The 24,453-nt window shown below is 47.5% G+C and overlaps 1 pseudogene across 1 annotated transcript in view; it reads left to right on the forward strand.

The window, feature by feature from the left end:
• The window catches only part of LOC105555148, a 4,183-nt pseudogene extending 1,439 nt beyond the window's left edge, over window positions 1-2,744 (forward strand). Inside the window, exons 3-4 of the transcript XR_001008430.1 lie at window positions 1,021-1,093; window positions 1,915-2,744. The product of XR_001008430.1 is annotated as a putative uncharacterized protein encoded by CRHR1-IT1 (transcript). The remainder of the gene's footprint in view (window positions 1-1,020; window positions 1,094-1,914) is intronic.
• Window positions 2,745-24,453: the final 21,709 nt, after the last annotated feature.

Consider the following 24,453-nt stretch of genomic DNA (forward strand, 5'->3'; position numbering starts at 1 on the left):
TTTTTTGAGACAGAGTCTTGCTCTGTCACCCAGGCTGGAGTGCAGTGGCACGATCTCAGCTCACTGCAAGCTCTGCCTTCCGGGTTCACGCCATTCTCCTGCCTCAGCCTCCAGACTAGCTGGGACTACCGGCACCTGCCACCACGCCCAGCTAATTTTTTGTACTTTTAGTAGAGATGGGGTTTCACCATGTTAGCCAGGATGGTCTGGATCTCCTGACTTTGTGATCCACCCACCTCAGCCTCCCAAAGTGCTGGGATTACAGGTGTGAGCCACCGCGCCTGGCCTATTATTATTATTGAGACAGAGTCTCACTCTGTTGCCCAGGCTGGAGTGCAGTGGCACAATCTCAGCTCACTACAACCTCTGCCTCCCGGGTTCAAGCGATTCTGCTTTCTCAGCCACCCGAGTAGCTGGGATTATAGGCATGCACCACCACACCTGGCTAATTTTTGTATTAGTAGTAGAGACGGGGATGTACTGTGTTGGCCAGGCTGGTCTTGAACTCTTGACCTCAAGCGATCTGCCCGCCTCAGCCTTCCAAAGTGCTGGGATTACAGGCGTGAACCACTGTGCCTGGTCACTTTTAAAACATTTCTATCACCCTGAAAAGAAACCCTGGACCCTTTAGCGATCACTCCTCATTTCCCCCATCCCCCGCAGCACTGGGCAACCACTAACCACCGACCTACTTCCTATCTCTACATCTGGTGGAGATGCTTTTTAAACTTTTCTTTACTACCCTGTGGTCCGTGAGGAGCATTACACTGATAAATTCTCTCCTGTTTTTTCATTCTCTCCATCCTCTTTTGCTCTAGTGCATGGCATGGGAAGCCCTCTCTAGGAGGATGCTGTGGTCACACAAGCACTGGACGAACAGCTGGAGTAGGCGACTTCCAAAGTGTCCTAATGTAGCTATTAGACCAACTCCTATATTTGGCCAGTAATTAGCGTGCTGCTGCACATTGCCACTAGGTGGTGCTGCTGCTCCATCCCAACTAACCCACATGCACTCCCTGGCTAGGGTCAGCCTTGGGGGTTCCCAAATGTAGGGGAATCCATCTCTGTGTCTACGGTAAGGGCTGGACACCAGGAGAGACCCAGAAAACAGGGATATTCCGAGAAGAGAAAGGCAAAATAAGCGCTCAAAGCAGAGGACTTTTGAGTGTCAATAATGAAGGTGGCAGCAGTAATCATGGATACCATTTATTAAAAATAGTGAATATTGGCCAGACATGGTGGCTCACACCTGTAATCCCAGCACTTTGGGAGACCAAGGCAGGTGGATCACTTGAGTTCGAGACCAGCGTGGCCAACATGGTGAAACTATCTACTAAAAATACAAAAATTAGCCAGGTGTGGTGGTGCACGCCTGTAGTCCCAGCTACTCGGGAGGCTGAGGCAGAAGAATCACTTGAACCTGGGAGGCGGAGGCTGTAGTGAGCCGAGATCGCGCCACTGCACTCCAGCCTGGGCGACAGTGCAAGACTGTCTCAAAAAAAAAAAAAAAAAAAAGTAGATATTGTGCTAGTCACTTGATACACATCATTTCATCATTTCTGATCTTTGCACCGAGCAAGGCATGTATATTATGTCTGCATTACAAAAGGGGAAAAATTAAGGTCCAAGAAGATAAAGTGGCCAGGCATGGTGGCACATGCCTGTAATCACAGCACTTTAAGAGGCTGAGACAGGCGAATCGCTTGAACCCAGGAGTTTAAGACCAGCCTGGGCAACATAGACCTCGTCGCTACAAAAAATAAATAAATAAATAAACAAAATTAGCTGGATGTGGTGGTGCGTGCCTGTAGTCACAGCTCCTTGGGAGGCTGATGTGGAAGGATCACTTGAGCCCGGAAGATAGAGGCTGCAGTGAGATGAGACTGAGCCATTGCACTCAGCCTAGGCAACAGAGTGAGACCCTGTCTCAAAACAGAAATAACGAATATAAGGTGACTTGCTGGAGGCCACATGGCCATAAGCCAAATACAGCTCTGGGGTAGCAGGGCTCACATACTTCTGAGTACACCCTACTGCCTTGGAATCTGCTGAAGACCAAGCCCCTGCCCCCACGCCATGGCAGAGGAGGAGGGAAGGAAGCAAAGGTGCCCATCGGAGACACCTTGGGTGGGGGGAGGCACCCAGGGCCCAGGAAGGCCAAGCAGCATGTGGCAGGGCAGATCAGGTGACACCCAAGAAGGAATGAGGAGAGGCTGTGAGGCAAGAGCCATAGCACAGAGTCCTGCTGTTAGGTCTGTGAAGACCACGGCCCATGGGACCTGGATCTACCCTTGATGCTAATAATGTTCTTTGGGGAAAAAAACTATAATCACAAAGTTTCTGCAACTGGACCATAGCAATGATTGCAGAGCTGTATAGATTTACTAGGAACCATCAAACTGTTCACTTACAATGGATAAATTGTACAGTACATAGGTTATCCCTCAGTAAAGCTGTATGAAGTTTATAGTCAAGAAACCAATAGTGACAAGGGAGCTGAGAAAGTAGGTCTCAGCCGTGCTGTAGGCACTTTGAGAAGAGGAAGAGTAGATTTCAGGTTTATTGAAAGCCTGGCCCATGACATCCAGCTTCTGCTTGAATACTCTCAGTGCCCGGGAGCTCAGTATCTCAAAGCAGCCCACTCTGGTTTAGGATAACTCTGTAATCCTTAGAATGTCAAAATACATCATTACTATTATTCTTAAACTGCTATGAAAAATAAATGTCTGTGTTTTGCCACATAACATTTCTCTGAGAGCTTGAGGACAGTTATTGCGTTTTCCCAAGTCATCTTTGTTTCAGACAGAATTCCCTGATGACCTGTAGGTTTTTTGTTTTTGTTTTTTTTTTTTTTTGGAGATGGAGTCTTACTGTGTTGCCCAGGCTGGAGTGCAGTGGTGCAATCTTGGCTCACTGCAGCCTCCACATCCCGAGTTCAAGCAATTCTCCTGCCTCAGCCTCCCAAATAGCTGGGATTACAGGTGTGAGCCACCACACCTGGCTAATTTTTGTATTTTTAGTAGAGATGGAGTTTCACCACATTGGCCAGGCTAGTCTCGAACTCCTGGTTTCAGGTGATCCGCCCTCCTTGGCCTCCCAAAGTGCTGGGATTACAGGTGTGAGCCACTGCACTTGGCCCTCCCTGTATTTCTTACAGGACAAGATTTCCAGCCTCTCCCATTCTCCCATTCTCCTGGTGGCTCTCCAGGAGCTACCCCTTTGATCTGTCCACATCCTTCTTAAAATGTGGGGACCCAATCTCAGAACCTGAGATTCTGCAGATGCCAGCCCAGTGCTGTGTGATTGACAATTTGGATCCTAGCATTAAGACTCTGGGTTCAAATCCTTGCTCCACTGTAGGCCAGCTGTGTGACCATGGTTAAAAACATCTACTTTTCTGAGCTCTAATGTCGTCATCTAAATTATTGTGAGGATTGTACTGACCCACACTTTCTACCTGCCCAATCCCTTGAGGTGGGCTCAACCTGGTTTGGCAATAGTTGGGCAAGGAAGAGCGATCCAAAGAGCAAGCTGTCACACTGCTGCTAAGCCAAGCAGACACACAGCCACCATTAGGAGAAGGGGCTCTGCCATCTCCACCTATCAGGCTTTTCTCCCATGGAGCTGTAACCCCTGGTAAAGGAGGTGAGGAACTTGTTGGGGGGAGCACACAAACACCTGCTAATGTGCCGGACTTGGGTACCCAGGAAGTTGCTGGCTTTGTCTTCCTTTCCCCAATAGTTTTGTTTGTTTGAGACAGTCTCACTCTGTCACCCAGGCTAGAGTGCAATGGCGTGATCTTGGCTCACTGCAACCTCTGCCTCCTGAGTTCAAGTGATTCTCCTGCCTCAGCCTCCTGAGTATTTGGGACGACAGGCATGCACCACCCCACCTGGCTAATTTTTGTGTAGCCTCAGCCTCCCAAGTAGCTGGGACTACCGGTGTGTGCCACCACACCCGGCTAAGTTTTGTATTTTTAGTAGAGATGGGGTTTTGCCACGTTGGCCAGGCTGGTTTCGAACTCCTGACCTCAGCTGACCCACCCACCTCGGCCTCCCAGAGGGCTGGGATTACAGGCATGAGCCACCGCGCCTGGATGGCATTTTTTTTTTCTTTCAATAGAGTCTCCTCTTGATCTCATCCTTTGTCCACTGCACAAACCCCTCCCTAAAACTATTCCCAAGGCAGAGCCAACTAGACCACATATTGCTTCCACCCTTAATAGACTTTATCATCACAGGCTTTTCTTATTACAGTCCATTCATATAAGGAAGAGGCTCCCGAACGGGATCAGCCTAGGGTGGGCCTACCCAGTCCAATCTTAGCCGGGTCTATGGCGCCATCTGATTGAAATCTAACTTGACTCTCTTCTCACCAACCTCCTTGGGGTCCCAGGGGTGTAAACATCCTGCAGCCTTCTGCCAGCACTGTCTCTTTCGATGTTCCCCTCCATTCACTGACTGTCCTCACTATATTTCGACTAACTTACTCTTACATACAAAACAGATCTTTCCCCCTTCCTGTACATCAGATATCATTTTGGATCAATACTACACCTGAGGTTGGGCATGGTGGCTCACACCTGCAATCCCAGCACTTTGGGAGGCTGAGGCAGGCAGATTACTTCAGGTCAGGAGTTCAAGACCAGCCTGGCCAACATAGTGAAACCCCGTCTCTACTAAAAATACAAAACTTAGCCGGGCGTGGTGGCACACACCGGTAATCCCAGCTACTTGGGAGGCTGAGGCACAAAAATTGCTCGAACTCAGAAGGTGGAGGTTATACTGAGCTAAGATTGCGCCACTGCACTCCAGCCTGGGTGCAAAATATATTATATTTTATATATATATAAAATTGGATGGGGACATACCATCAGAAACTTCCCTCCAACTTGATTCATTTGTGTAACAGTAACAGATATTTACTAAGCACCTATAATGTGCTCTGTAGTGGACACTGTTCCATTCATTAGATGTGGAGGTTCAGCCATCTATGTAACTTGGCTAATCATACTTTAAATCTAGCCCTTATTTCTCCATCTTACCCACCAGGAATCCTGAAAGATTCTATCAGGTGCTTTGCTAAAATTAAGTATGCAGTATGCGTAGCAATGCCTTCATGTACCAATCCCTGAGCAATGGAAATAAGGTTAATTTGACTAATTACTCTTAGTAAGCCACTTTGACCACCAGTAACATCTGCCATCTTTTATAAGCCTATCTGCCTGCAGATCAATCTCAGACATACCCATCTGTAGTTTCTGGAATCCCCCTTCTCTCACAAACCTGGGCAACATTTGCTCATCTCTAATTCTTCCCCACCCTTCTCACCTTCCTGACTTCTCAATATTTACAGTAGGGGTTTGCAACCACACAGTAAAGGTCTTGGGTATATTTAGTGGGAGTTAAGAGCGTTGGGCTCGCAAAAAGCAGAAGGGCTCTCCTTGAGTGCTGCGTCATCTGTCTTGGGTCCCGATTTCCCCATAATCATGTTTATTATCCTTTCCAGGTTGAAGATAATTCTCTCTTCTAAAGAAAATAGAAGAATATTAGGATAAAAGACACCTTAAAATGTTCACTCTTTTATTCACATTACATCATCTGTCTTGAATAATGGGTCTCTTTCCTGTTACTCTGGCCCTGAAAAAAAAAAAATTAGCTTTTTAAGACTGCTTTTGTTATGCGTGCATGTTCTTGTAATCTCGTCATTCTGGGATTTAATAATAATGGTATTAATACCACCTACCATTTGTTGGTTACTTAATGTGTTTTAGGCACTGTGCTAAATGCCTTACACATATTCATCTCATTAGTAAACATTTCTGAAACTATTCTTACAATTTGTCCTTTTTCTTGTTCTTGTCCTCTTGAAATCTGAGTTTAGCCATGAGCTCTCAGTGAAGCTGCTTATATTTCTTTAAAAACCCCTCTTTGCTTCTTCTGAGTGGAATGGGTTGTACTTCTGAGGTCAGGACAAACTGGGCACTGGAGGAGTTCAGCCTTCCGAGGTGCAGGAGGGGTGCGTTCCCTGAGGCGAGCAAGGTGATGTAAGGCCTTGACTTGGGGTAACGGACAGCCACAGACAGGAAGAGAGAAGCCTACATTTAACCACGGAAGGATGCGAAGGGTGGAGAGGTGGGTTGAGCATTGGGCCCCAGGTGCAGGGAGTGGGAAAAGGTCCAAAGATGAAACCTGGGAAGCCTGGGCTTGGGTCTGGAAGTGGAGAGAAGGAAGTCGTTCCAGGCGGAGCTGTGAGCAATGAGAACCCATGATTTCTGTTTTCACCAGCAAGGGTGAGAATTGAGTCCACAGGGGTGGCTCCCTCCTCTGCTTCCGCAACCTGTGGAGGGCTAAGTGGGGCAACAAGCTGGGTAGAACTTTACAAGATGCTCTGCTCTTAGCAGAATGAGCCGTTCTGACCATTTCCCAAGAGCCAAATTTCCTCATCAGTCTTGAATGTTGCCTCTGTTCTATGATTTGCATTAAAAAAAAAAAGATATAGTCTCCCCACTGTGTTGTCAAATCTGAAATAAGGGACTGTATTTTTGCAAAATTCTCTTCCGGGGCCAAGCACAGGATCAATGTTCAGCAAATATTTGGTGAGTTAATGAATGAAATGAAAGCACTCTCCTTATGCTCCTCGGCTGGGTGATGTAGAGAAGAGTTCCAGAACAATATAATTTATGTTTCTTTCTCCTGCTAACCGACCCTAGAAATTCTCCACAAGGCATATGCAGATATCCCAGACGTGTGGGTTTCCAAGCATGTGTTTTATGTACAAATACTGCTGCATATATATGATTTTTACTTTTTGAGACAAGGTTCATTGTCCAGGCTGGAGTGCATTGGGTGCCATCTCGGCTCACTGCAGATTTGACTTTCTGAGTTCAGGTGGTCCTCCCACCTTAGCCTCCCAAGTAGCTGGGATGACAGGTGCACGCCTCCATGCCCAGCTAATTTTTTGTATTTTTAGTAGAGGTGACACTTCACTATGTTGCCCAGGCTGGTCTTGAACTCCTGGGCGCTAGCAATCTGCCCACCTTGGCCTCTCAAAGCGCTGAGATTACAGGCATAAGCTTCTGATCCATATATGTTACTTGTTCATCTGACTGAAGACCCCAAAAGAGACCAGCACCCCAAAGAAGCATGTATTTCTCTTTGGAACCGGAAGCAAACATTCTTCTGTTTGCTTGGGATACATGGGATGAGCATGCAGTAGGTGTTTAATAAATACTTGTTGACTAATTAGGGGGCATAAATATGTAAAAGTGGTAAATTAGCAAGAAAGAGCTATAGTGTAGATAATCAAATAACAAAGCTGTCTAGAACAAGATAATCTATCTCTGAGGGCTCTGTGTAGGGGGAGAGGCAGTGCTGGCTAGCGAGGCAGATGTGCCTTCTCATTAGGCTCCAATCAGGATAATATTGCAATTAGCTCGGGATATTATAGCAGTTAGCTTCTATTCTTGGAACAAATTCCTGGGAGATTTAAGTTGGGTGGTAAAAGAAGGTTGTCCCAGGAATAAATTTGCTGTGAACCGCTTCTGAGTGACTACCTCATATGTGTCTAATTGAACCGCCAATGTAAACCTGATTGGATTGTTTCCTTCTTTGTCGGCGACACTTAAACATGAGCTCAGGAATTTGGACAGCCACTTAACAACAGAACACAGCTCCGGAAATTGCAGATTTCAAATTTCAGAAAAATCGATGAATTTAGACAACTTGACTGTCTTCTTTTTGTCAGGGTAGTCAGCCTTCGGCCTCCAGGATCTGGCTGACAAGTGCTTGCTGCTGAGACAGGCACTGAAAAGAGTAAAAAATATAATGTCCTCAATTATCTTCCCAGTCATTGAGACATTTAAAAACTCCACCCCAGCCCACCCTGACAGTCTCCTGTAAGGAGTTCGATTTTCTCTCTGTCAACCTGATGACAGACCCAGGAGGATGTTGTGTCTGGGAATGTTTGCTCTTCCTGGCGGGGGTGAGTAGGGCTTGGCAGCAGAGACAGTGCGACAAAACCAAGCCACGAATCCTGGCTCTCAATCCACCCAGCCAGTGGCTTTTCGCTTCATCCTTTACCCTCCATGCTTCTTCTCTTTCTTCTGCATCAGGAGAGGCAGATGTAGAGCCCAGAGTTTTTGGTCAAAGAGCCTGAGTTGGAATCCTGCCTGACTCCACCCTTGGGGGGGTGACTGTGGCTTTCTGAGGCCCAGTTTCTTCGTCTATAAAATGGGCATGCTAATATCTGCCCATATCATTTCAGGAGGTTGGTTTTTGAGAAGGGGTGGTGCCTGTACGACTGCCCTAAGTTTGAAAGGACTGCAATCGCTGCCGGCTTTGTAGCTCACAAGCTTTACCTTAATGCTGACCATCACAGGGTCTTGGGACAGGCCCCAGGACCTGCCCCCACTGGTGCAGGGCTGCCCTGCAGATGGCGCTGTGGCCTGGAGAATGCAGTCAGCAATAAATCAGGGCAGCTTGATTAAACATGTCCAAGTCTAGTCGAGCCAGACTAGACGTGGGCGTGTTTGGCACTATAGGTGGATCCAGTCTGGATTTCCTTTACCTGCACGTCCTGGGTGTGTATCCCTCACCAAAGGTCCCCCCCATCACATTTGCACCTCCCCAATTTAAGCCACCCAGCCCCCACGTGGCCGCGGGAACCACTGCGGCAGGCAGTGTGTTTAATCCCTGTGAAGCATTTTAGCATTAGATGAAGATGACACCTTTGGGCTCCCATCCGCCTGTGACAGAGGCTGCCAGCTCCACTCTTGGAAACACCCTTGTTCTTAGTTTCCCATCCAAGTTGAAGGTAGGCAGGCTGAAAAAGCCAATGCTAAAAGAAAGAAGACCCCAAGACCCCTGTGTGAAGCTCAGAAAGCAAAGCCAGTCTTCACAGGCCCAGCTAAAAAGCTGGGCTTTGGCACCAACACTTGGGTTTGGAACCCAAGCTCCACCATTTAGCATTTGTGAGACCAGGAGCTTGTTAAGGAATGCCCCAAGGCTCCCTTCCCTGGCTATAGAGAGAAGAGATGATACCTACTTTATAGGATACAGTGGTGAGGGTTCAATGAGAAGAGGCATGCAATAGGCTTGGTATAGGGCCTGGCACATGGGAATACTCAAATAGTGGTGACTATTAGATCAGGAACAGACACTGGGGTAGGAGGTATTAGCCCAAGGAGAGCTAGGGAGGGAAGGATGTGCCAGGGAAGAGACGGTGGGCTCTGCAGGGAAAGGCTTCTCGGTACCCCTTGAAAGCTGCTGTGGGAACACATCTTTACTCTGCTGACCTTTTCAGGCAGCCGTGCTGGCAGGGATCTGGGCACCTGGCAAAGCAAGCTGACCATCTGGTCAGCTGTTTCTGCAACAAAAAGAGATGGTGTCAAAGGCTTTGGGAGCTGGGCTCCTTTGACCCACAGTTGGCCCTGGAGGCCAAAGAAGTCCTCCTCGAGACCATCACCTTCTCATCAGCAATCTTCCATCCAGCACACTGCAGCGGCCAGCGAGTGAGTGCAGAATCGTCTCCAGGAAGCCAGTGCCAAGGCCAGAGGTCCAGAGCCTGCACTGAGCAAATCGCCAGGAAGTAGTGATGGCCCTTCCCTCCTGGTCAGTGCTCTTGTCCCCTGGGGCTGCTATCTCCTCTGGATCCCATGAAGACTGCTCCCTGCCACACCCATGATTACCTGTCACACTGCACGGCTAGAAGTGCAGGCTCTGAGGCCAGGCTGCCTGGGTTCATGCATTAGCTGTGTAACCTTGGGCAAGTTACTTAGCCACATTTTGCCTCAGTTTTCTGGACTGCAAAATGGAGTTGTGAGAGTTCAAGTTCACGCTTATAAAGAGATGGCAACACTGCCTGGCATTTAACCAGTGCCCCACACGTGTCATCTGGGGCTGTTGTCATCTCTGTGGCCAATTGTGCCGCGGTTCCAGGTCTCGGGGTCATGTCTGTGTATCTGGTGCTGTCAGTGCCCCAATATCTGGTCTCTTTTTCTCCCATTAGGAAATAATCTCGGCCGGGCGCGGTGGCTCAAGCCTGTAATCCCAGCACTTTGGGAGGCCGAGACGGGCGGGTCACGAGGTCAGGAGATCGAGACCATCCTGGCTAACACGGTGAAACCCCGTCTCTAATAAAAAAATACAAAAAACTAGCCGGGCGAGGTGGCGGGCGCCTGTAGTCCCAGCTACTCGGAGGCCGAGGCAGGAGAATGGCGGGAACCCGGGAGGCGGAGCTTGCAGTGAGCTGAGACCCGCCCACAGCACTCCAGCCTGGGCGACAGAGCGAGACTCCCGTCTCAAAAAAAAAAAAAAAAAATCTCGCTTCTTTGTCTCCCCATCTTTCTCGCTTTTATCTTCCCTTTCTTAGCACATTTATTTAACAAACACGGATGAAGTCCCTGCCCTACGCCAGGCGCTGGGGAGGGAGAGGATGGGGGGATACAGACATGGAATAAGCAGTGAGCCCTGCTCAGGACCCTCTGACTGCCCACAGTTAGGCAGAACAGCAGTTAGTCCATGCTGCTGCAGGCTTCACCATCGTCAACGGGGAGCCAGAATCTGGAGACACCCCGGCCCTGAAGACGGAGCCTGCCCAGCCCCCCACTGAAGAGCGAGCTGCTACTGGCCTCAGCCTCCAGGAAGCGCCGGGTGATTCAGCGGGAGGGAGATCCTCCTTCCCGAGACAAGATGGGGGCAGCAGAGGTGAGATTCTGGCTGGGGGTGAATGGGTCTGCTAGCTGACAGCCTGCCTGTCACATTCAAAAGCTTATCCGGGGACAGTGCCCCTCTGCCCTGCTAATGACAGGGCTGTCACTCACAGATCTCCCCTGAATTGTGCTGAATCAGACATTGCTGCCTGTGCCCCGGCAGGGTGATAGACGTCACAAGGGCTTGGGAAGCTTCAGGGGAAAGTCAGGCTATCGGCCCACCCCTCAATCTTTATGCCACGCATCCCCAGAGTCACACAGAAATGTTCTTACACACCTCTTATGCCTTGGCACGGCTGCTCCCTCTGCCCAGCCTGCCCTCCCCTAGATCAGGCCTACTCCATCTGAGTGTCCCACATGTCCCCAAGCCTCAATCCCCAGGAAGCTCTGGGAGCCTGCAGTGCTCCAGAAATGCAGAAATTCCTACCTCCCTTGAGAGGCCCTGATGCCTCAGGCATGCTTTTACTACCACACCGTCACACTGGGAGGTCATCATTTGTTTAGTTGTCTTTCTTCCTTACCCTAGACCTTGAGTTTTTGAGGCCACGAACAGCCACAGCTCAGTTTTCTCTGCAGAGCCAAGGACATAGTTAGCACTTGCAAACGCGTGCTGAGGAATGGATTGTGGTTACTGATGTGTCTGGAATTGGTTCCTTCCCTTGGGTTCTTGGTCTTGCTAACTTCAAGAATGAAGCCACGGACCCTCACTGTGTTACAGTTCTTAAAGACGGTGTGTCCAGAATTTCTTCCTTCTGGGGGGGTTCTTGCTGACTTCAGGAGTGAAGCCACACACCTTCCCAGGGAGGGTTACAGCTCTAAAAGTTGGCGCCTAGGGAGTCGTTTGTTCTTCCTGGTGGGTTCGTGGTCTTGCCAACTCATGCCATGTTGTGGTCTCGCCAACTTCAGGAGTCAAGCCGCAGACCTTCACCATGAGTGCTGCAGCTCTTCAAGGTAGTGTGAACCCAAAGAGTGAGCAGCAGCAACTGTTATTATCAAGACCAAAAGAACAAAACCAACACTGCGTGGAAGAAAACCCCAACAGCTCGCCGCTGCAGGCTCAGGTGGCCAGCTTTTATTCCCTTATTTGGCCCCGCCCACATGCTACTGATTGGTCCATTTTACAGAGCACTGATTGGTCCATTTTACAGAGTGCTGATTGGTCCATTTTACAGAGTGCTGATTGGTGCGTTTACAAATCTTTAGCTAGACACAGAGTGCTGATTGGTGCATTTAAAATCCTTTAGCTAGACACAAAAATTCTCCAAGTCCCCACTCCACCCAGAGGTCCAGCAGGCTTCACCTCTCACTGACGTCAGCATCCACCTCTGCACAAGTCTGGACACAGAGCAGCCTCTAACCCCTGCTGGAAGCCTGGCCTAAAGTGACACACCTGCTTTAGTGAGGAGTTGGAGTTTGGAAGGCCCGCTGGATATAAGGATCTAGAATGAGAAGGGCTTTTCCTATTGAGGACCAAAGATCTCAACTCTTTTTGCCTGATAAACTAGGAGGGACCAGTTTGGAATTGTCTCTAAGTGTACAGGATGAGTTTGAGCTTAGAGGTAGGGGAGCCTTTTGTTCCCAACTGAAGGCACTCACAAAACCTGAACTGCACCCACTTGGAGGAAGGTGAGACAGGGCTTCCCAGGGAGATGCATCAGAGGCCACAGAGGGAACAAACAAAAAAGCAATTTAATTTAGATTTTTTAATGCAGAAATGAAGTGTTCCACTTGTTTGCTTTTAAAATGGCGAACAGAGAACACAAAATGATTTAACAAATGAAGGAAGTAATTAGAAAAAATTTTTCCAGTTCTATGTGATGGCCGGTAAAGAAAGAGAGAGCACAGAAAAGATAGAACGGGAAGGGCAGACGGAAAGAAAGGAGAATAGGACACAGAGATGATGACGCAAAAAGAGAGAGAGAGTGGAGAAGAGATAAACATAGAACCCCCATCCCTCCACACGCACATATTTTGATCTTATGAAAAACTTGCTTTGTAGAATTAAAGTTTGTCTTTTGTTGTTTTTACACTGTAAGAGAGAGATTTGAATACATTTCTCTATTTTCTGACTTCTAGAATAAGACGTTGCCAGTGAGAAGTCCAATGCCATTCTTAGTCTTGATCTTTTTTTATAATCTGTTTTTTTTCTCTCTGGAAAATTTTAAGTTTTTTTTTTTTTTTTTTTTTTTTTGAGTTGGAGTCTCACTCTGTCACCCAGGCTATAGAGTCCAGTGGTGCTATCTCAGCTCACTGCAACTTCAGCCTCTCGAGTTCAAGCAATTCTTGTGCCTCAGCCTCCCAAGTAGCTGGGATTACAGGCATGTGCCACCACAGCCAGCTAATTTTTGTAGTTTTAACAGAGATGGGGTTTCACCATGTTGGCCAGGCTGGTCTTGAACTCCTGACCTCAAGTGATCCGCCTGCCTTGGCCTCCCAAACTGCTAGGATTACAGGCGTGAGCCTCTATGCCTGGCCTAAATTTTAAGATTTTACCTTCATATACATCACTATGAAATTAGCGTGGGCCTTTTTTCATTCATTGTATTGGGTGCGCAATGGGCTGGTAAACTCTGCAGACGCAGGTCATTCAGTCTTAGGAAGTAATTTTATATTTTTTCTTTGATAATGGACTCTCCTCCGTTTCCTCTCCTCTCTGTTTCTTTTGCTGGGCCTCCTAGATGGATCTTCTGCTTTTCATTTTCTCTCTGAGTTTCCATACCTTTATTTTTTTCCACTTCCAGGAGGATTTCCTTGACCTTATCTTCCAAATCCTCTATTAACTATTTTATTTATGTGATCAAATTTTCAGAAGTTTGCACTGTTTTTCTGATTTTTTTTAAAAAGAGTTTTATTGGAGGTGCACTTCACATACTCTAAAATTCACTCATTTTAAGTGTCTAATTCAATGATTTTTAGTAAATTTACAGAGGTCTGTAACCATCACCACAATCCCGTTTAAATTATTCTTTTGTGTATAATTGTTTGTTCTGGTTTCACGGGTGAAATGTCTTCTCTTATCTCTCTCTCTCTCTCTCTCTCTCTCTCTCTCTCTCTGTGTGTGTGTGTGTGTGTATGTGTGAGATGGAGTCTCGCTCTGTTGCCTAGGTTGGAGTGCAGTGGCACAGTCTTGGCACACTGCAACCTTCACCTCCCAGGTTCAAGCAATTCTCCTGCCTCAGCCTCCCAAGTACCTGGGATTACAGGTGCCCACCACCATGCTCTACTAATTTTTTGTATTTTTAGTAGAGATGAGGTTTCACCGTGTTGGCCAGGCTGGTCTCGAACTCCTGACCTCAAGTGATCCGCCTACCTCAGCCTACCAAAGTGCTGGGATTACAGGCGTAAGCCACTGCGCCGGGCCATCCTCCACCTGTTACAATGCAGCCAAAAGGCCCTCACTAAATGGAGTCCCCTAATCTCAGACTTCCCAGATTCCAGAACGGTGAACCAAATAAACTTCTATTGTTTATAAATTACCCAACCCCTGGATATCTATCCTTGCAGATCCCTAAAAAAAAGAGTTCCTGGGAGTTGATGGATCTTTAATAGCTGCTTGAAGGATAAACCAGATACTCTTTTGAGAGCTCATCTAATTCTGGGATTCTACCCTCAAGTGGGTTGAGGGGCTCAGTGTTTGCAAAGCTAGAGAGTGTCAGGACCAGGGACAGATCCAGGTTTTGTGAAACCTGAAGCTTACACAATTTTGGGTGCTTGGTATAAGAAAAATAATACAAAATTATGGATGCCAGATTAGATACGGGGCCTAGGAAGGGGCTGGTAAACTCTGCAGTAGTGGGCCTTAAGCATAAGCTTATTAGCTTCCCAATAAAGCCTCCTCTGTCTAGGACAGAACCGTTTTCCTTTGGAGCCAGTAGATTTCAATGCATTTTCCCCCAACAGACTTGCTCTTCCAGATTCTACATCGCCCTCATGATTTCCGCCCCCCACCAAATTTCTAACTCAGCAAAAGCTTATTGAATGCCCACTATCTGCAAGGCATAGGTTTGTGCCCCTTCATTACCTGCCTCTGTGGTGGGACTGAGATGATCACCTATCCAGGGAGAAGCACATCTGACTCAAGATGCCCCTGAGTCTGTGCAGGTACCATCAAGGCAGAGGAAGAGTCGGATGGGCACAGAAAACCAGATGGGAAGCAGGGCCACATCTGATCTGAGGACACAGGTGGTCTTCTGAGGATGTCAGGCCCCTGTGCTCAGAGGAGAAATTCATGCTGCCCTCTGTCTCACTTCTGAAAGGAATCGTTCCCGCAGAAACTGCACAGAGACCTCAGAAGCCTGAGTTGGAGTGGAAGGCTCAGCTGTTTTTCTGCTGCTCCTCTGTCAGACACATCACCCCTCTTGTGGGACTGGAGTCAAATGTCATGACTCAGAGTCAATAGCCCTGCACTCGGACACTTGGTCTGGAGCCCAGCTGCCAGCCCTGTCCCCACATTTGTCCCCGGCCCTGTCCAGGTCTTTTTGAGCTGATTGAATTACAGTGTCTAGAAAACTTCAGCCAATTCTAGGTCCTGTCTACAATCTCTGAGTGTCTCCTTTTCTCTTGGAATGTTTAACCAGCAGAAAAGCACACACCTGCAGTGGTTTCTGAGGTCCTCTTCACCTTGCCAGATGACCAGGCCTTGCCAGGGACCTACTGAGTCTCTGTCATCTCCCCGAGCCTTTTTCCTCTTCTGTAAAACTGAGACGAGAACCCCTGTGAAGGGATAGTTTTATAAATATAGTCAAGGTCAACCTGGGTCTGAGTGTGGGAAGGGGCTACTGATATCTCACAGTCTATCTTCTGGTCTAGCTGTACAGGTGATAGCCACGGGCCCCCACCAGTTAGATGCAGTGGGGGAGATAATCAGGCAGGTCAGGGCCCTCGGATGCCCCACATTTGCTTTGTGGTTTATGACATTCTCCCATGGTTTGTACTGACAATGCTAGGTGGGAAGGAATAAAAACAGCCAAACTTCTTAAGGTGATTTGCCTGAAAATTTTTATTTCGAGACACACTGTACTGAACACAGACCTGCAAATGCATTTTAAAAGGCTTTCTAATGAAGCAAATACAAAACAACTCACACATTAGACAAACCTCTGTGGTATAGCCATACTGGGGAGAGCAGAGGCTTTCTCAGAGAAGGTGGGCCAAAGAAGAGGTGGGGGAGATGTGAGGATGGCCCAAGGAGGTTTAGGGAGGGATGATTTGGGCTCCCCTCTGAAGTTCATTGTGACCCCTATTTCCACCCAGAGAGCTCAGTGCCCTATCTCTGTTACTTATACTAGTTGCTTCCCAAGCTTCCTGGGCTTTTCTCTAATTTGGGGTGCAATTTAGGGACTCCATTGATGCACTTTAAAATCCATTGATATTGAGCCGGGTGCAGTGGCTCACACCTGTAATTTCAGCACTTTGGCAGACAAAGGTGGGAGGATTGCTTGAGGCTAAGAGTTCAAGAGTTCAAGACCAGCCTGGACAACATAGTGAGACCCGCATCTCTACAAAAATTTTTTTAAAAAATTAGCCAGGCATAGTGACCTGAGCCTGTAGTCCCAGCTACTTGAGAGGCTGAGGCAGGAGGATCAATTGAGCCCAGGAATTTGAGGCTCCAGTGAGCCAAGATTATGCTACTGCACTCCAGCCTGGGCAACAGAGGGAGACCCTGTCTCTAGAAAAGAAAATCCATTGATATTATATGCAAAACTTTATGGGTGTGAAAAAAATCTCATATGGCCGGGTTTAGAATTTTTTTCTGGGAAGAGGGCCTGAGCTTTTACCTGCTCTCCAATGGGTTCAGCACCCACCACGGAAATCATCATGGTAGACCATGCTAAGGCAGGAAAAGGTGGGCCAGCACATGATTCCAGCAGGGCCACTGAGAGAGTGGGGAATGTGGACCACCTCCAGTTTCGGGGTGGGCTGGGTACCCAAAGGAAGATGGAGACTCAAAACCCCAGGATGTTGTTTCCCTCACGAGGTTTGTACCCATGCTACCTGGCCAGTAGTCCAGACCCTTCTACAGATATCTGATCCTATTCACAGCACCTGTTTGGCACCCCGATGAGCCTGGCACTTGTGGAGGACATGAGGAAGGTCAGACATGACCCTCTTCAGCCTGTATGGCACTCCTAGTTGAGGAGGCTGGGGAAACAGGCACCCAGAGAAATTACAGCATGCTGTGGTGTGTGCTGCACATGAAGGTAAAATAACTGGGCAGCACCGACGGAAAGGTTAGCTCAGCTCATTCTGGAAGCTAGAAAGCCACCCATGGGCCTTAAAGTGAAACACCAGCCACCCATGGACCTTCGCGTGAAGCGCCAGGCTGTGTGACTTCTGAGGACCTCAGTTTCCTTATTAGTACCATATAGCAACAACTATTCATGGAGTTGGGAGAGTCACATGAAGTCATGTCCACACAGTGCATCCATGGATTGGACCTTCAAGCGGAATTTGCCTTGTGGAAAGATCTAGAAGGACACCAAAAGCAGCAAGGGCAACATGGATAGAGGCATGGCTCGGCAGGGCACTTTGTGCCGACTCAGTGATGGGTCCATGCTGTGACTTGGAGAGACTCACTTTTGATGGTCCAGCAGTGTTCAGATTCAATGACTCAGCAATTCCTGATTCAATGATGTGGTCATTTGAAGATTTGTGGGTACCAGCGATTAAGTAAGCAGAGCGTTTATTAATCTAGGCTGCTGATAATCACAATAATAATCGCTGCTAAAAATGATTGAGAGCTTACTATGTGCCAGGCTGCACACAGCATTTACAGATTAACTCATGGAATCATTAGGTGACGCTAATGGAAGGGTCTTGGGTAATCCCTTCACCCAGGGGCCACCTGTCACCTTTAGTTTCAGTTTATTCCTCCCCCTCCCATTCTTACTCAGGCCTCTCTATCTTTACCTCCCCATAAGTCATGACCTTCTCCTAAAAGTCCTAGAAGGTCAGAGCCAGAAGGGACCTGGGAGATCCCCAGTCCAGTTACTTTTTGTTTTTTGTTTTTGAGACAGGGTCTCACTCTGTTGTACAGGCTGGAGTGCAGTGATGGTGCGATCACAGCTCACTGCAACCTTGACCTCCTGGGCCCAAGTGATCCTCCCACCTCAGCCTCCCAAGTAGCTGGGACTATAGGTACATGCCACCACACCCAGCTATTTTATTATTATTATTATTTTTGTAGAGACAGGGTCTTACTATGTTTCCCAGGCTGGTCTCAAATTCCTGGGCTCAAACAATCCTCCTGCCACAGCCTCTCAAAGTGCTGGGATTACAGGCATGAGCCACTGCACCTGGCCTCAGCTCCTCATTTTATACAGGAGGGAATTAAGCCCACAAAAGGAAGGGACTTGCTTTTCTAGAATACAGAGAAAGGGCCTCTGAGCACCTGTGTAGGTGCTTGGTGAATCCAGCCAGGAGGCCTTGGTTATCCTTCATTGACTATCCAAGTGATCTCGGGCGAAGTTCAGAGTAAGTCAAGCCAGTGCTCAGCTGGGTGTGTCCACATGCTCCCTGGGACTCACATGCACTCTGCTCTTCTTCTGGCTGTCCTGGGTCACCTAGGGACCTGGTTTCCCCTCAGGTCAAGCAACAGAGGTAAGGGGTTCAGGCCTCTCCAGGGCTGTAGCTCAGACATCAGGAGATGCAGGAGACACCTGAGAGGTTCAGAGAGGCACAGTAACTTTAGATGTGTCCTGGTGGCCTGAAATAGCCACTGAGCATTGCTGTGGCCCTGCCCAGGCCAGTAGTGTGGCCAGCCTGGGACGCTAAACTTTTGAGATTAGCTTAGTTAGGATTGCAGTCTGTTTTCCCCAAATCCTTCAAACCCAGAACCATCCCAGGCAGGAGTGCAGTAGCAAAATCAGCAGCCTGAGCTGTCTTCTTCTGTCTAATCCCTTGACTGTATTCCAGTGTCTTCGACCCTGAGACAGACTTACTGATGGCCCTGAACTTATACTTTCTCCCCCTCTCTGTCCCTCACGCCTGCCTGGCCCCATCACTGTCCCTTACCCTTCCAAGTTGAACCTCAGCTTTTGCCCGGCTTCACAGGGGTCTCCTCCCTGACTCCTGTTCTCACTTCACAACCACCTGTAAGTCGACCCTGCCTTAATCTTCCACCAGGAGAATTTGTGTGGGAAAATAGACATAAAATTTACCATTTATCTTTTTAATTATTTTTTTTGTTGTTTGTTTTTGTTTTTTGTTTTGTTTTTGAGACTGAGTCCTACTCTGCTGCCCAGGCTGGAGTGCAGTGGTGCGATTTTGGCTCAAAGCAACCTTTGCCTCCTGGATTAAGCAATTCTCCCACCTCAGCCTTCCGAGTAGCTGGCAATACAGGCGTGTGCCACCACACCCAGCTAATTTTTGTATTTTTAGTAGAGGTGGGGTTTCACCTTGTTGGTCAGACTGGTCTCGAACCCTGACCTCAAGCGATCCTCCTACCTCGGGCTCCCAAAGGGCTGGGATTACAGGCGTGAGCCACCGCACGTGGCCCATTTTAATCATTTTTAAGGGGATAATTTAAGGGCATCAATCACATTCATGATGTTGTACAATCATCACCACTATTTATTTCTGAAACTTTTTCATTACCCCAAGCAGAAACTCTGAACCCATTAAGCAATATTTCCACATCCCCCACACCACCCAACCCCTAGTAACCTCCAATCAACGTTTCTGTCTCTACAAATTTGCCTATTCTAGGTACTTCATATAAGTGAAATATTTGTCCCTCTATGTCTGACTTCTTTCACTTAGCATAATGTCGAGGTTCATCCATGTGGTAGCGTGTGTCAGAACATCATTCCTTTTTATGGCTGAATAATATTCCATTGTCTGTATATACTTTGTTTATCCATTCATTTACTGATAACACTGGGTAGTTTCCATCTTTTGACTATCGTGAATAATGCTGCAGTGAATATTTGTGTACAAGTATCTTGTTTGAGTTCCTGCTTTCTTTCTTTTCTTTTTTCTTTTTTTTTTTTTGAGACAGAGTCTTGCTCTTGTCACCAAAGCTGGCGTGCAGTGGCATGATCTCAGCTGACAGCAACTTCTGCCTCCCAGCTTCAAGCAATTCTCCTCAGCCTCCCAAGTAGCTGGAATTATGGGCATATGCCACTACACCTGGCTATATGCCTGGCTAATTTTAGTATTTTTAGTAGAGACGGGGCTTCACCATGTTGGTCAGGCTGGTCTCGAACTTCTGACCTCAGGTAATCCACCTGCCTCGGTCTCCCAAAGTATTGGGATTACAGGCGTGAGCCACCGGGCCTGGCCTTGGGTTCCTGCTTTCAATTCCTTTGGATACATACCTACAAGTGGAATGGCTGGATCAAATGATAATTCTATGTTTAGCATTTTAAGGAACCACCAAACTGCTTTCCCCAGTGAGAGCACCATTTTACATTCTCACCAGCAACATGTATGGGTTCTGATTTCTCCATCCTGACCAACTCTTGTTATTTTTGAAACAGGTTTCTTCAGGTTTCTTTTCTTTTTTTTTTTTTTTTTGAGAAAGAGTTTCGCTCTTGTTGCCCAGGCTGGAGTGCAATGGCACGATCTCAGCTCATCACAACCTCCGCCTCCCCAGTTCAAGTGATTCTCCTGGGCAGCCTCCTGAGTAGCTGGGATTACAGGTGTGCGCCACCATGCCTGGCAAATTTTGTATTTTTAGTAGAGATGGGGATTCTCCATGTTGGTCAGGCTGGTCTTGAACTCCTGACCTCAGGTAATTCGCCTGCCTTGGCCTCCCAAAGTGCTGGGATTACAGGCGTGAGCCACCACACCCAGCCGAAACAGGCTTCTTATTCTTTCTAACAACAGCCTCCTATGGGTCATCGTCGGGAGGTTTCTGTTCTCTTTAGAATCTGACCTCAAATGGTCCCATCACACTTGAGTCTCCTTAGCCCAATTGCTGCTGCAGTAGCCCAAGAAGTGAGGTGCTGAGATGAAGGTCTACATCAGCAGGTCTGGGGTGGGGCCCTGGAATTGGCATTTCTAACAACTTTCCAGCAGGTGCTGATGCTGCTGCTCTGGGGATCACTGGAGAACCAAGGCTTGAAGGCGTCACATTTTATATTTTGCCCTAGGAGGTTTCTGCTTAGTTCTTTCCCTTCCACATTTGCATAAAACAGAAGCCCTGCAACTCAAGGTCTTGTTAGGCTCCGGGGAGGAAGTCAGGGAAGGGATTCCTTCCTTTCCTCAATTCCCAAACCTCTGTCCTGCTCCGTCTGGAATATGAGTGTCCCCTGTTCTGTCTCTGCAAACAAGTTAGGGCCTTTGCTGGGGCCAACAGTGGCACAAGAATTAAAGTTCCAAGTTAGTCTTGGATCAGCTTCAATCCACTTTTCACTCTGGAACTGTTGTCATTGAGGGATTGGCATTTTATTCAGTGTGTTAAATGGCTGACAGGCATTGAGTCTGGTGAAAGATCTCCCTGAAATACTTCCCCAAGGCCTGGTGTGGGAGAAAAACAATGAAAGCCTGGCCTCTCCTCTGGAGTGGAGGGCCTTTTATCCAGGCCCCAGAGCCTTCCACTGAAGCTCTGTCCCAGGTAGCCAGCCACAGGGTTCTCTGCTTCAGAGCTCCCAACCCTGGTTCCCTGTGACCCGTCCCTTTCTCTTTCTCCCAAACTCTAGCTTTGGAGACCTTTGCCTACTCTTGGCCTCTGGTTATGGCAAACAGTTTCCAACATCTTAGATTTCCCCATTTTGCATACAAATCACTTCCCTTCTGTGGGCCTCAATTTCCCCATTGTTCAAATTAAAGAAATGATGACAGTAATGATTTTGTAACCATGTTCCACAGAGCCCGAGGATTCGCTGAAGGTCAAGGTATACCCTGAGTTCACCACCTCCTCTTTATTAGAGTGACCTCATTTGTATTTGATATCTTAGAATTCTATGTAAACATCTCATTTGGAAGACAAAGTTTTGCTGCTAAAAAGTAGTTTGAAAATCAACAGCCTAGATGATCTTGAACATTTTCCCCTCTGGTTTCATCTTCTATGTTCTATAGTTCTTTGACCATTACATCATTTCCAAGTCCCAGCCTGCATGCGTTGTCAGCCTTGAGTTTTTCCTTGAGCTTCCGAAACTCAATGCTCAGGAACACGTTTCTTCCACGACAGGGAAAGGACAGTTGCCGGCCGGCCTGGTGGTGACTGCTGCAGCCCTCTGGCCAGTCTAGGAGGGCACCTCCAGCCAGGTGAAGTGGGGCTGAGTGGGGGAAGGAGATTTGAGTGGTCACTACGAGCCTTCCTGGGTGTGTTTGTGTGTGTGTGTTTTCCACTTGGAAGACGCCACCTGCAAAGGAGTAGGAACCCATTTCACAGTTCCTGTGACAGTCCTGTGTGAAATACCAGTGAACTCCCAGGCCCACTGGAGGGTGAGAAGGGAGGTCAAGTGGGAGCCACCGCAAGGATGTTTTCTGGCTATCAAATTGACCTCATGGGCCTGAAGTTGACACTTGTCAGCATGACGAACAAGCCTGCAATACCTGATCATCAGGACAGAAGCAAGCATCCCTGGGATGCTTCTCTGGGAGCCAGAAAGGTGATAGGAAGAGGGTAAAATATGCAGAGTTGAAAGAGCTGAGGCTGTTTCTTCTGGAGAAGAGCAGGCAGAGGGCTGGGGTGGGTAGATGGGGGAGTATCTATTTATCAGGCTCAGGTACACGTACCCTTATTGCGGGAAATGTGATGTACATGCTTCTGGATTTATGGTGAGGGAGAGGCAGGAGTCTAAATCATTTTGAAGACCCTGAAGCCCTGACTGGAGGCTTCTCAGGCTAGAATACATTACATGGTGGGAGCTCCTCCAGTGATGCACCATAAATTGTGGCAGCGTGGCTACTCCAGAGGCACTGGAAATATTCAAAGGGAGGAAGGAAGATGGGAACTGTTCAATGGCATTGTATGTGTAAAGGGAGTGCCCAGGCGCCTGGGGTGAGGGTGAAGCTCCCACTGGAGTTTCCAGTTCTAGCTGTGCTCTGGCACTTAGCTCTGTAAATCTGCCCAAAGACCCTGACAGTGGAGTAGAAAGGGCTTTGCAGCCAGACGAACTCGGACTTGAATCCTAGCTCTACCGATCTGCAGCTGGATGACCTTGAGCAACTTATCTGAAAACTCTTAAATCTATTTCCTTAGTTGTAAAGTAGGAATAATACCCAAGGATGTCACTGTTTTTCATCCTAAGGCCAATCTCCCTTTCTCCTTTGAGTTTGTTTAGATGAAACATTAGGGAAAGAGGCCCTCTCCTGCAGCTTCAGCAAGATAAACTGCAATTGGTCGGATCTAAGCATAATCATGTCATTTTCTTTGAGCTATTGATTGGTTTGGGAGAGGGCATGTAACCTAATTTTAACCAATGAGATTTTTCTTTCTGATTATGTCAAAAAGTCCTACTGTCATCTTCCTACCATAATGTGGTTGGGTGAGGATGTGATGCTTGGAGCTGTGGCAGCCATTCTGCAACCATGAGCTGATAAGCCTAAGAAAGAAAAGACAACACAGCAAGGATGGTGATGCAGAGAAATAGAAAGAAGCTGGGTCCTTGAGCATTTTGCTGAGCGGTGGAAATGTAATAGGTTCATTGCTCAATGTGTGAGGCAAGTCAATATGCTGAGACACTAGGTTGCAGCAGAGAAAGACGTTTAATCATAGGGTCACTGAATGAAGAAAGGGGAAGGAACTTCAAATTCATCTGTCTGAGGAGTTTGAGGCTAGAGTTTTTAAGGATTTTGGAGTGGGCCAAAGTGTGGAGATCATTGATTGGCTGAAGAGTGCAGGATGAAGTCGTGGGACAGGGAGATGAAGAAGCTGGATTCTCTTGCTGATCCCATTCCTCTGTGAAAAACATCTGAAGTGATCCTTAAAGAAAAGACTTACGATTTTCTTTTGGAGGGGCTGCTAACAGCTTTATTGAGATATATACTACACATGCCATACAATTCACCCACTTAAAGTATTCCTGGTATCTTCACAGAGTTGTGTAAACTTCACTACAGTCAATTTTAGAATATTTTCTTCACCTCAAAAAGAAACTCTCTATGCTTTTGCTATCACTCCCCCACCCCCTACATCCCCCAGCTTTATGCAACTATTAATCCACTTTTTCTCTCCATGGATATACCTATTTTAGACATTTCACGTAAGTAACCTAATATATAGTATTTATGACTGGCTTCTTTTACTTAGCATAATGTTTCCAAGGTTTATCCATGTTATAGCATGTATCACTACTTTATTCATTTTTATGGCTGAATATTATTTCATTGTATGGATACACTACATAAAATTTTAGGATTTGGCGAGGCACGGTGACTCACACCTGTAATCCCAGCACTTTGGGAAGCCAAGGCGGGTGGCTCATTTGAGGTCAGGAGTGCAAGACCAGCCTGGCCAACATGGTGAAACCCCATCTCTACTAAAAATACAAAAGTTAGCCGGGTGTGGTGGTGTGTGCCTGTAATCACAGCCACTTGGGACGCTGAGTCAGGAGAATTGCTTAAACTCGGGAGGCAGAAGTTGCACAGAACCAAGATCCTGCCACTGCACTCCAGCCTGGTGACAAGAGTAAAACTCCGTCTCTCCAAAAAAAAAAAAAAAAAAAGCTTTAGGATTCTGATGTCAGAGAGCTTGTCTATAAGGAGCAATGGGGATGTAAACAGTCAGGATCTAGTGCTACCTGACCTTTAGTAACAAGAAAATGGGCCCAAAGTACAGCCTGATTCGTGCT

The sequence above is a fragment of the Mandrillus leucophaeus genome, unplaced genomic scaffold (assembly GCF_000951045.1).
Source record: "Mandrillus leucophaeus isolate KB7577 unplaced genomic scaffold, Mleu.le_1.0 Scaffold670, whole genome shotgun sequence".
Lineage (NCBI taxonomy): Eukaryota > Metazoa > Chordata > Mammalia > Primates > Cercopithecidae > Mandrillus > Mandrillus leucophaeus.